This window comes from Nansenia antarctica, assembly GCF_963989245.1.
Source record: "Nansenia antarctica genome assembly, chromosome: 3".
In the NCBI taxonomy this organism is placed as follows: Eukaryota; Metazoa; Chordata; class Actinopteri; order Argentiniformes; family Microstomatidae; genus Nansenia; species Nansenia antarctica.
The window spans coordinates 10,161,998-10,174,497 of NC_137688.1; the positions used below are offsets into that span (position 1 = coordinate 10,161,998).

Below are 12,500 nucleotides of genomic sequence, written 5' to 3' on the forward strand. Positions count from 1 at the left end.
GAAGTTGAGTATGAAAAGTATCCTCACGCCACATATTCATAAATGTTTCGCGGATCTAGTATACCATCCGGGCATTTCTCGCGCACACACATACACATACATACTCAAATCTACGTCATACCTAGTATGAATAGTACGCTAGTATGCTATTTCCGAACCCAGCCAGAGAGAGGCATGAGTCAGGAGTCCCACTGCCTGGTCTCCTTCCACCCTACCTATTGATCGCCTCATGTGTTCTGAAGATGTCCAGCCATGGGGCATTATCATATTACAGAGCCACACAAACATATTTGTTTTCCTCTCTACCCGGAATACCGAATAGCGGGACGGCTAAAACGGTGTCTCTGTTTGGGTCGGTTCGTTTCCTGAGTGTAGATTCTGTCAATACATACATTTCCTTCCGTCCAGCAGTGACCCGAAAGGCCTGCTTCGCTCGCCGAAGGTCCGGTTGTAATTCGATGTTGTTTATGGATTTGTTTTCCTGGGAAAGCACTCTCTGCATGAACTGCAGGGCCACCAGACGGCCACAACACAATACCCTCCTCCTGCACTTGGGAGGCTGGGAGGCCGCTCCTTCCATCGGACAATAGAAGGATAAAACCAGAGAGTTGGTCGGGAAGTATAAAATGTCCTTTGATATCTCAATTGAGATAGCCAGCGGTGGCAGTATAACACAGTGTATAACACAGTGATTTCTGCTGATGATGTGGGTCTGGTGCCGTAACAGCTCAACCCTGTACAAGCTTTTTTTTTTTTTTACTGGACTCCTCCGCCGGCTCGGGAGGCTGCACTTTACAAGGCAAACCAGAGCACTAAGTGACAAGGCTCCACGAGCCGCATCTCCACTTTTACTGCCCGAGGGTTAATACAGAATCCAATCTAGAGAGAGATCCAGAGAGCGGGCAGCAGCAGGCCTCGTAAACGCCTCGTAATCCGGCCCGCTGGGAGAGAGAGAGAGAGAGAGGCCGGAACACAGTTCTCGCCCCGCCGCCATGGTTACCCCTAATTCCACTGCAGAGGAGGGTCAGACCTCCTATTTATAAGCCCGCCCAGCGCGGTAATCAGGGCCTCTGTGTGAGTCAGAGAAACAAAAGCCCACCAGACACAGTGGTCCCCTGCAAACCTGACGGCTGCCTCACAACCGCACAGTCTATCATTAGAACTCGTTAAGCTTGATTAGAACTGTTGGGATTATTGTCATTAGACCACACAAGGGGGACTGCAATCAAGGTTGCACCTTCTGACAGGATGTCGTGTCATGCCAAGCGTTCTTGGAAGCCAAATCTGAAGTATGAATAATTGGTTGTTATCTGCCAGCAAAGTCACAAAGCCATACTGAAGGATGTTTTAAGGATGTGAGGTGTATATATATTTGATATATATATATTATTTTTTTTACACTGTCTCTTCGGTCCTCTTTACCTCCTTTCTTCTCTGGGTTCTTTCTTTTTTCATCGCCCTTATTCCCCACAAACCTGCGTCTGTTTTCTTAAGGGCTGTTCCGGCGGTGACTGGCTTGTCAGCGGCCTGTGGATGACGGTCTCACAGGAAGTGGTTAATGCAGAGTGGAGGGCTGAGGGGGGTTAGTGTGAGTGTGTGGGTGTGTGATGGGGGAGCCTCGGGAGGATGGGAGGATAGACTTAGTAACATAAGCCAGTAGGGCCCGAGGGGAGCTACAATCCAAGCCTCTCCCTCCCTCCCCCCTCCCCCTTTCCCTGACCAGCTGGACCCAGCGCCCAGCTCAACCCACACACCCAGCACACCAGCCCCCCAGTGTCAAACCCAGCCCCGCTCAAACATCAACAAGCCTCTCCGCTGCGTGCCTTCCTCCAGCGACTCCCGGGCCGGCCCGGGCCAGCTCTCTCTCACTGTTTTCCTAGTGGCTCTGATTTCCTTTGTCCTAATGTTACACCCCCCCCACCCCTCCCTTTCGCCCCTGGGCCTGAGAGCTGATTGAGCATAACTGCCATGTCTCTTTGATCCGTTATGCATAGAGAGAGATAGACAGAGAGAGACAGAGAGAGACAGAGAGAGACAGAGAGAGAGTTTGCTTATTGTGGAGTCAAGGCAGGTATACAGCTGTACAGCTACACTGGCAGCATATTCAAATGCAGTTCACGACTGAGTGTGTTTGTGCATCTGCGTGTGTGTGTGTGTGTGTGTGTTTGTGCGTGTGTGTGCTTGTGTGTGTGTGTGTGTGTGTGTGTGTGCATGCGTGTGCGCGTTCGCCTCACCTCGCCTCGACCACTCTCTCTCCCCAGATGTGAAATAGTACATCTTTAATCAGGCCATGTCTGCCTCCCCCTCCCCCCTCCAGATGCAGAATAGTACATCTTTAATCAGGCCATGTCTGCTGTGACACCTCCATGTCACCGGAGCATGTTTTCTTTGCAACTGCCTGAAGAATAGTCATCAGGAAGTGACACGGAGGAAGCTGTTACAGCCTCAATCACATCCCGGCCCAGGCCACCGCGCTCTCGCTCACTACACACCCAGCACTCAACGCCTATCAACAATTGTTTATCATCACCAAGGGACGATATATAGTAGGCATGTGTGCCTGAGTGGAAAGGCATGCGCCTTAGCAGCTGCTGTCTCCTATACGATTGGGGACTTATAATTATACTGTATGTATTTTTCTCAGTGTTGATTTCCTGAGATAAGCCCATTGCTGCTAACAACCGTGGAGCCTCTCCCCGCCAGAAAGGAAAAGCCATTTTTTTTCCTCCTTTCTCATCCTTCAGCAAACCTTGACATTTCCCTGCACAGACGTGTCAAATATTTCCTAAGTCCTTTCACACCTTAGTAGACAAATTGGATCAATCCGTCGGTTAACCTTCAAGAGAAGGGATAATACTCAGCCCCGTCTCTTAAACATAAACCCTATAGAGCCGCACACCCCTGTGTTTCTTCTCCTCAGGTTACCATGATTCATGTTCCACTCTGTCCTCAGTACTTTGAATAGAGGAACAGTCAGAAAACCCAACGGAACATTTCCCTCTTAACCCCAAAACACCAGTAGCACGGTGTGACCAGTGAGGAGCGACAGCAGGTAGACACTCGAGTCTCCTCCGCTCCACATCAGAGCCGTGGAAAAACCAAAAGCAGTCCCGCACACCGCTGTCACCACATCACACGGGCCACACGGCCACACAGGAAGTGATGGTTTTAAAGTACCAATTAGTATCCGGGTGCAGCCCTCGTCCCAGAATGCAGCAGCTTGCAGAGGCCTGTGTCCCAGCAGTCATTATCTCTTCAGTAGTTAGTCTGGCTCTGTAAGCGCTGGGCGTGGGGAAGGGCCCTGGAAAATCACTGGAAGAGACATGATCACAAGTTGACGGGGGCGAAGATGTAGGCGGTAGGGAAGAAGCACACAAACACGAATACTACTCGAGTTCAAAAATACAAATGGATCATTGTCTCTTCCCCCCCCAAGCCCCCCCCCCCCCCCCCCCCCCCGTCTCTCTCTCACGATCTCTCTGTATCTCGCTCTCTGCTCGCTTGTTTTTTTCATCATGTCTTCATCGTAGTAAAGGCAAGGATGAAAGTGAAAAGAAACGCAGTTTGAGAGACCATGAGGGTATATTATGTTCTGTCAGCTGACAAAGGGATACACACACTTTGTCACATGAAACAGTGACAAACAGTGCCACTTGTTGAGAGAGAGAGAGACACAGAGAGAGAGAGAGAGAGAGAGAGAGAGAGAGAGAGAGAGAGAGAGAGAGAGAGAGAGAGAGAGAGAGAGAGAGAGAGAGAGAGAGAGAGAGAGAGAGAGAGAGAAGGACACTATGGCCCCAGGCCATTATTACAGAGTGAGGTACAGAGTGAGGTACAGAGTGAGGTACATAGTGAGGTACAGAGTGAGGTACAGAGTGAGGTACATAGTGAGGTACATAGTGAGGTACAGAGTGAGGTACATAGTGAGGTACATAGTGAGGTACATAGTGAGGTACAGAGTGAGGTACAGAGTGAGGTACAGAGTGAGGTACAGAGTGAGGTACATAGTGAGGTACCCAGAGGCAAGCTGGGTATTCACAATGAATTATGCGTTGATCGTGTAAATAACTGTTATTGTCTTTCTGTCCATGTGTGTGTGACCCATTACGGTTGAAACGGGTAAGCCACTAATATCTGTTACGTCACTTGAATCACTTTGATGATGGGAACACAATCACACACAGTCGCCAACGGTAACAATACCATAAGGCCATAATCACACATGGACCATTTACGCCTCTTCAAAGCAGGTGTTAATCACACCTCAGCACTTGACCTGGAAATGTTGGCTAGTCACGAAAATGCTTCCAGATGTTTGTCTATGTGTGATGTAGAAGTTGTAACAATGGTATTATGCTAAAAACAGACACTTAAGAACATGGGTTTCACAATGGCAGTGTTTTTTTTATTATTATAGGTCACACACACACACCCGTGGCCCTCTGTTCGGGAAGACTAGTGTACCTGTGTGTGTGTGTGTGTGTGTGTGTGTGTGTGTGTGTGTGTGTGTGCGCGCGTGTGCGTGTGCGTGCTTGTATGCGTGCGTGTGTCCTGTCCATTATATCTGAAGGTTTAGTTGGGGAAGCAGAGGGAAAGAACAGTTAAGGTGGCCAGTATCTGGTGTATATTCCTATAATAGCCCTGCGCTGTGTACTCTAGAACCACGTCTGGCCCAGGGCCTCTGTAGCGTGGAGCTGGGAGAGGTAATAGAGACTACTGGGAGTCAGTTATCCTTCTAGCTGTCTCAGGAAGAGGCCCCTGGTCCTCAAATCTCTGCCTTCCCCTCCCGGGCTGTGACCTGAGCCTTGGATGTGGCGCTGCCTGTCGAATGCTTAAACCCAGCTGGCAGAGCGGGGCCTCTAATGGACGCCGGGGGGAGGGGGGGGACAGCATTTTGGAGCATCAGAACCGCCGCCGCCTCCTCCTATCTCCGGCCGTTCACGCGGCAGTGGGTCACGGCGAGCTGCCCTGGCGCAAACCAGAGAACGGGTTCCTAGAGCTCACGGGCTGCCAGACCCCCCCCCGATCCTACAGAGTGCTCTCAGGAGCTCTCTTTACGGCCAATTTACAAGAGCGGGTCAGAGCCTCTCTCTCACACACAACTCTGGTCTGGGAGACACGGAGAACAAAAACAACGAGGCGAAGATGCCAGCGACTGACAACAGAGTTGTTAAAGGTTGTGTCAATGGTAGCGATGAGAATGTTTTTTTGTTTTAGTATTTTTTTATGCCAGTCGTGTATTGATTTTCTTCTTTTATTTAATCAGGTTCATGTGTCTTAATATATCTCGTAGTGGCGTAGTTTATTCCTGTATCAGTTAGCTAACGGCTGCATTTGGGGTGTGATGTATTTTCATTGACTGTATCTACTGTGGTTATGCAGTACTCCACCTTCCAGTACATTTCCTTCATGGAAGACCAAGTCGTTTTCATTTCCCATTAGTCAGAAAGGCCCAGTCTATGAGATAACCTGTTAGCAGTGTAGGAGTCAGCACATCCTCCCCAGTAGGAATGAGGCATTAGTAATGCTCCAGCGGCTCATACAATACATGGGAAACCTCTGGATGGGTTTAATCCATGAAAGCAAACACGGCTGGATGATCATGAGTCATCACAGGGGTTGAATCCCACTGAGGCTTGGCCGATTCCTTTACATGCACACAGCTTCTAGGTTTGTTTAAAGAGAACACAACAGGTTATGGCTCTGAATGTCCATGTCTGATATAAAGGAATACGTGGAGTCTCATGCACCACCCCCCCCCCCGCCCTCTCATCTCTGGGGTCAATTGGCTGAGGTCAGAGTGAGAACGGAACATAAAACAGAACTGTGTGTTTTGATGAGTATCAGACTTGAGGAGGCGGCTATCCTACTGGGCCCAGCTCCAGGCCCAGATGTGTGTCTCACCCCCCCCCCTCCCCCTCCTCCTTCCCTCATACTGAAACCATTATTGGGCCAGGGGTCAGTGTGTCACACTGGGACATTCTCTCTCCTCCCCGCCCCCTCACTGCTAGACCTAGGACGACTAGAACCAGCTGCAGGGGGCTGGACAGGTGACCTTGGACAGAGAGACAGTTAAACACACATACACACACACACACACACACACACACTCACACACACACACACACACACAGACAGACAGACAGACACCAACACACACAGACAGACAGACAGACAGACACACACACACACACACACACACACACACACACACAGACAGACAGACACACACACACACACACACACACACACAGACAGACACACACACACACACACACACACACACAGACACACACACACACTGTGATTTCCAACATCATCATTATCATTATCAGCCAGCCCCCCCCCCCCCTCCTCCTCTCCCCCTCCCTGTTTTCATTGGGCATGATGATGATTGCATGGATGAGAGGAGAGCTCAACCTCTCCCCCAGCTGCAGCAGCTCCATTCTAATGTCCTCACCTTGGGTTTGGGAGTGGGGTGTTATTGCTGGAGAGACAGAGACAGTCCCCCACTGCACCAGCACTGCGAAGGTCAAGCTGGGTATGAACAAAGCTGTTATATCTGTCATACAAATCACTTCAATAACGTGTGCTTTCAGAGCAAGGACAGATTATACCTATTCAGTCCCACAGACATGTATTTATTACCCACATCTCTCAACATCAATGTTGTGAGGCCCTTCGCTCATGACTGGATGAGTACACGCCCAAAGTGGTCTCCGGTAATACATGAGCTCTGATAGAATGGCTCCCGACTCTAATTTTCCAGACCACATAATAAAAATGTGCCTCTGAAAATCCTTCCATTTTCCAAATTTGGAATATACATTAAGCACTTATCTCGATCCGAGAGCCTTTGTTATGCTGTGCTCACATTCTTTTTGTGCCCCTTTTTTTATTATTAGTATTATTATTATTGACTAACCTAACCGATTCAATGTGGGTTTGCCAGCTTGAAAGAAAAAGAAACAATTTCAGGTCCCAGAGTGAAAGAGAAATGGATTACCTTTTTGAGAGTTGGAGCACGCATTTGAGATGTTCGATAGAGGGAGGAAAGGAGAGAAGGGTGTATACCCAGACAGTAAATTGACTTCAGAGAGAGACCAATGTTTAGCCCTAGTCAATGGGAGAAATGGGTCACAGTTGGAATTCACGGGTCAAATGTTGTTTTCAGACGCTGAGTGCGCTCTCCTTTTTGGAGGGTCTCGTTCATTATTCAAGGAGTGATTGGGCCATGTTCATGTTTTATTTTAAGCTACCCTATACTTTGCCAGTGGACCTTTAGTAAACTCTGTGTCCACTCACACCCACTATCTATTTTTTTTCTTAATACGTTTTTACTCATCCACAAAAACAAACCTGTTCGTTCTCAGGGGAGTATTCCACATCTGTTTTCAGTTTTAGTTGGTGAAATTGAAAGAGACACCGAGCTTCAAAGGCAACCGACCTTGGAACATATCTGGCTAGTGTGGTGAAATGCATGCTTGGAAGCTTACAAGCCAATATGAAAGATCTCAATGACTCCTGACCCATTTCACCAGAGCACAAACTCAGAAAACACAACACAAACAACATAAATTACCCCATATAGTCTCAAATTGGCTTTCCACTGTCTCATATGTATAATAATAATAATGCTACTTGTCATTTGGCTTCATTAAAAGACTCCGAAAGTAACACCCTGGAATCAGCCTGCCCTACATGGTACATGGTACAGTTTAGTAATTAGAGGTCTGTGTTGTGTAGTAGGGACATAGAATAACACAAACCACTCAAGGCAACATATACAGCCGAACACCAGCTCTCTACAGCCAAGGCAGCCTCAGTGAAAAACCAGCAAATGCAGTACAGATCTGGTTTGAAACATACATTCATTTCTCATTTTCAGTATTGCACGTCTAGAAGTGATAGCTGGAGTGTAGCAGGTGAGGCAATACGGAGGCCTACCGTGGCTCGCCTCCTCATCAGAATCCATCTCCTTTAGAGGGGCTGGCAGCTCTAGTGGCTCAATCCCCAGCATGAGTCCCTGAGATGGAGGACAGAGCACATGTTTTCAGGCACATTGCACATTCGGGGGAATAAATTGGCCCAGGGACAGCCAGACTCCACATTGTCTGCTCCACTCTATGTCGCGGCGGCTGTCGTTAAATACATGTGTGGGAGACTTGTCATCAGTGGTTTATTTTCTTCTTTTTTTTGTGTGTGTTCCAAGGCCTCTCCTCCTTGAATGCCGCATACTTTGTTTTCTGGTGGCTGCTGCACTCTATTCTGCTCTGTGGACCGGAGTAGATAGTCTCCTGGATCCGTCCGGAAGTGAACATGTGGTAGTGTTTAGCTTTGTAAGGCCCCCAGGCCCTCCTGGAACCGCCTGTAGGGAGATATCACATGGAAGACGACCAGCAGCAAGATTAAGCGCCAGTAAACAGACTGAACGCCCCAGTGATGGAGAACTCTGGGTATCAGGAACCTCCCCTGGGCGAAGTTCCCTCCAAAACTCACATACAAGGCTTACGCAGACGCCAAGCCTTCTCCAACTAGCCAAATCAGTTTTCTTTTGCATATATTTATGTTTTTATTTTTATTTTATGAAATCCCTCAATCCTTTGGTAGACCCTCTTGGCTCTCTAACAAGCTGTTATACAGTACTCCCTTTCCTCCGATAATGAAATGTAACTATTATGCTGGGCTGGCCAAACATTCATGTGGTTATCTTGGCAACAGCGGAGCATTTATGTTATTGTTTAAATGTGATTGTTAAATAGCTTTCCCCCTCCTGATACGGTTTTCTTAATGCACTGTACTTCCCCTGCTTGTAAAGATATTGAATTACAACAAGGTGTTGTAAAACCATGGCTATGTATATATTATACTGACACATTCATGTAGTCTCACTTGCTTTGGTCAAGTTGGACCATGAAACATTTGACCTCCTTTCTCCTGAGAGGCCCATCTGGTGTATGTTTCAACTATGCATGCGATTTGCTCTGAATATTACAAGGACCTGCTGCTCTCAAGACATCATTCATTTTTCAGCAGCATTTGTGTCCTACATGTGCTCAGCGTGTCTTTACTCACTTTACTACTTTAATTTATTTCGTGCAATAGGAGTTCCGCATAAAATCTTAACGAGCCATCTGTATTAGTTGTATTGTTTGTTGGGGTTTCAACAGGAGGTTGTTTTTTTTCACGGCGAGGCCCAGCTTGCTTGTCTAACAGGTTTCTCCGAGCGGCCAGGAAAAAGCAACACATTCCTTCCAGCCCATTCTCATCCAAGGGACCTATCACCTGATCGTGTCAATAGTCTGCGTCTGCGCCAAATGCAAATTTTGTTTTCCAAGGAAAACAATTAATAATAGCCACCTCCTCTCTCTGTTATTAATTTGTGATTAAGGCTGCATTATCGCTCCGTGCTGGTCTGACAGACTGTCATGGAAATCATACATGTTGACGAGAAATGGGTCTGTGCTTTCATTGTGCCTGTCAGCTCCAGAAAACCTGCCGGCTGCCAATTTCACCCCCTTCCTCCGCCCACTCCAAACAGCTCTGCACTCAATCCAGGCATGGGAGATTGCATTAACAAATAAAAGCTCTCCAAGAGGGCTGGTGTTGTTTTCACAGTATTACATTTTAGCCAATGGGCAACCAGTAAAACACGTTTAAGCTTTGGCAAGTGGTTTTTATCAACCGTCAAACCATACTCCCATAAGGAGGATTGAGTGGTTAAGACTGACTTGGCAGAGGCACACTTGGACAGCATTTCATTCCCAAACTATTATATGTGTGCAAACATGTCTTGATAATAAAACGGAGTTGTCGGTTAGTTCTCCTGCTATGATTTGTATTTAAACACGTTTCGAGAGTGCGCTCTGTTCTCGCGGCTCAGCCATCTGGTTTCAACTGGCCGCCTATCATCATCCTGTCCACACATCCTGGGGAATGACTAAAGCAGCAGTCAGCCTGCGAGACCCCCTCCAGGACCCGTCGGTCCACATGGGGAGCGCCGGGGGAACGTGCGGTGTGTGGCATAATTGAATCAGCAAGCGTGTAGCGGATAGCAGCCAACACCTTCCCTGTGTTTCTGCCGACCCTCGGCGCTCAGCGGGAGCCAGGAGAGCATGATGGGGCAGTATGAGATTGTAATGTGTCTGTTTTAGCTTATTAGAGGCGCTGTTTTGCGTTTAATTTGAGGTGGCGCAGGGCCCCCGCGGGCAGAGGGCGAGGACAGCTAAGACGCTGACGGCCGCGTGGGGAGCGACGTGCCGAGAGTGTGAGGTACCCAGGTGGGAGATGCAGCTGGCAGGAAAGAGAGGGAGGAAGGGAGAGAGAGAGGGAGAGAGGGAGAGAGGGGGAGAGGGAGAGAGGGAGAGGGAGAGAGAGAGAGGGAGAGAGAGAGAGAGATATGGATGAACATACCCCCCCCACCCCCGCAAAAAAATGTGCGCTTTCCCCTGGGGAAATGAGTAGTTCCTGATGTTTTATTTTCTCTGGGTTCTAGTTTCTCTGTCAGAGGCTTTGTCTTCGTGAGAAGCTCAGCGAGGTTCTTGGATCCCGGCCACCAAGCTGAGTAAAAACACACTTAGCTCATGCACAGCCTCGGCCAACTGGTCCACTGCGCTTGACCTAGGGCATTGTGGGTCTGTGATGTCATTCATCAGGGGACCAGTCATGAGGCACTTCACCATGACTGAGTGGTTTGAATACCGTGTGCAGAGTGACTATATCCAAGGGCAGAGGTGAACAAAAAAAGAGTTTATGATTCACCCTGATACGCAATGAAACTAGATATGTTCACATGTTCTGGTTTTCCAATGTCGTTTTTTTGAAGGCTTTCCTTTAACAGTTATTTTCCGGGCACTATACAACAACACCCCCATACACAATCATAAGAATGTCCGGATGTATTTTGTATGTACATTTTTTCTACGGCCTTGTACCCATTCAGCGTATTCAGCCTTTTCTCAGACTCACAATGAATGTGCGTTTGGAATTGAGTTCCACATACCCAACCCATAACACGCTGCAGGTACCTACAGACAAAACATCCAAGGCTAAACTTATCTTACTACGATGTTGTAGTTGGTAGTAAGGAGGAGAGCACAAGGTACCTGCACAAGGTTGAGGAAGCAGAACGGGATGAGACTTTTATCCAAGAAATCTCCAGAGTACTATATTATGTTATTTATCCAGCCCAACTGCCTTTTTCCGGCCCAGTGTGATCAAAAGTAGCCCCATTCGAGGGTAATCCGCCCCTTGAACCAAGGTCTAGAATGAATAAGAAACACAGGTGAGCACTGGTGCCATACAGGTGAACACACTGGTGCCATACATTAGTCCATACAACCTCTTCCCTGACGTCAGGTGTTGACAGCGGCGTGGCGGAGGAGGCTGGCTGCTGGCTGCCAGGACGCCTCCAGCCTCTCTCTTCCTCTCCCCCCCGGCTCAGGAGATGTTGCCTCTTTGATTGTTTCTTCAAATATGCAGATAGTTTCAGGGGAACAGCTTGTTTGTTATAGATTTCCTGGGAGACTCCCACCTTGGGCTTAAATAAATAGAGAAGTTGTGATGATTAGTGGCGAGGCGTGCTGCTTTCTCCCAGAAGCCATCAGGAGGGGGGGGGGGACCAAGGAGTGAGCTCTGCTGATGCTGCTGCTGCTGCTGCTGCTGTTGTGTGCAGCCTCTACCTGAAAATGCAGCCCACCTCTTCCTCCCCCCTGTTTTCCTTTCATCATATCTGTCCTTCCCCTTATACAATATGTTCACTCCCAGGGGCCTGGCTCCAAAGGCAATGGGCTCTTTATTGTGGGCTGATCTGTATTGGAAAGCGTCATTGTTGGGGTGTGTGTGTGTGTGTGTGTGTGCGTGTGTGTGCGTGTGTGTGTGTGCGTGTGTGCGTGTGTGTGTGTGTGTGTATGTGTGTGTGTGTGTGTGTGTGTGTGTCGAGAGAGAGAGAGAGAGAGAGAGAGAGAGAGAGAGAGAGAGAGAGAGAGAGAGAGAGAGAGAGAGAGAGAGAGAGACAGTGACAGTGGGAGAGAGAGAGAGACAGACAGGGGGAGAGAGACAGAGAGAGAGACAGAGAGAGAGAGAGAGAGAGAGAGAGAGAGAGAGAGAGAGAGAGAGAGACAGAGAGAGAGACAGAGAGAGACAGACAGAGAGAGAGAGAGAGAGAGACAGAGAGAGAGACAGAGAGAGAGAGAGAGAGAGACAGAGAGAGAGAGAGAGAGACAGAGAGAGAGTGCATACTGTATGTGAAGGGGAGTTAAGGGTGAGATTCACTGACACAGAGTGTCACCCTGTGTGAGGAATCTCCCTGGCTTACTGTCATGGAGATTGGGTCTGCTCCCCTGAGTCCTTGTCCAACACTTATGGTATTAATGCAGGCTGTGTGCTCAGCCAAGCAGCAGTGTGTGTGTCGCTCTCCAGGATTACGGCAGGAACACAATTATCTCCTTGGCTTTGGGAGGCTGACAGAGCAAGCCTTAGGGAAGGAGCTATGTTTGTCAACT

At 48.4% G+C, this 12,500-nt stretch overlaps 1 protein-coding gene across 1 annotated transcript in view; it reads left to right on the forward strand.

Annotated features, from left to right (window-relative positions):
* Positions 1 to 12,500, forward strand: part of diaph2 (diaphanous-related formin 2) — a gene marked incomplete at its 5' end in the record, with an annotated part of 433,487 nt that overhangs the window by 236,761 nt on the left and 184,226 nt on the right. The window lies entirely within an intron of this gene.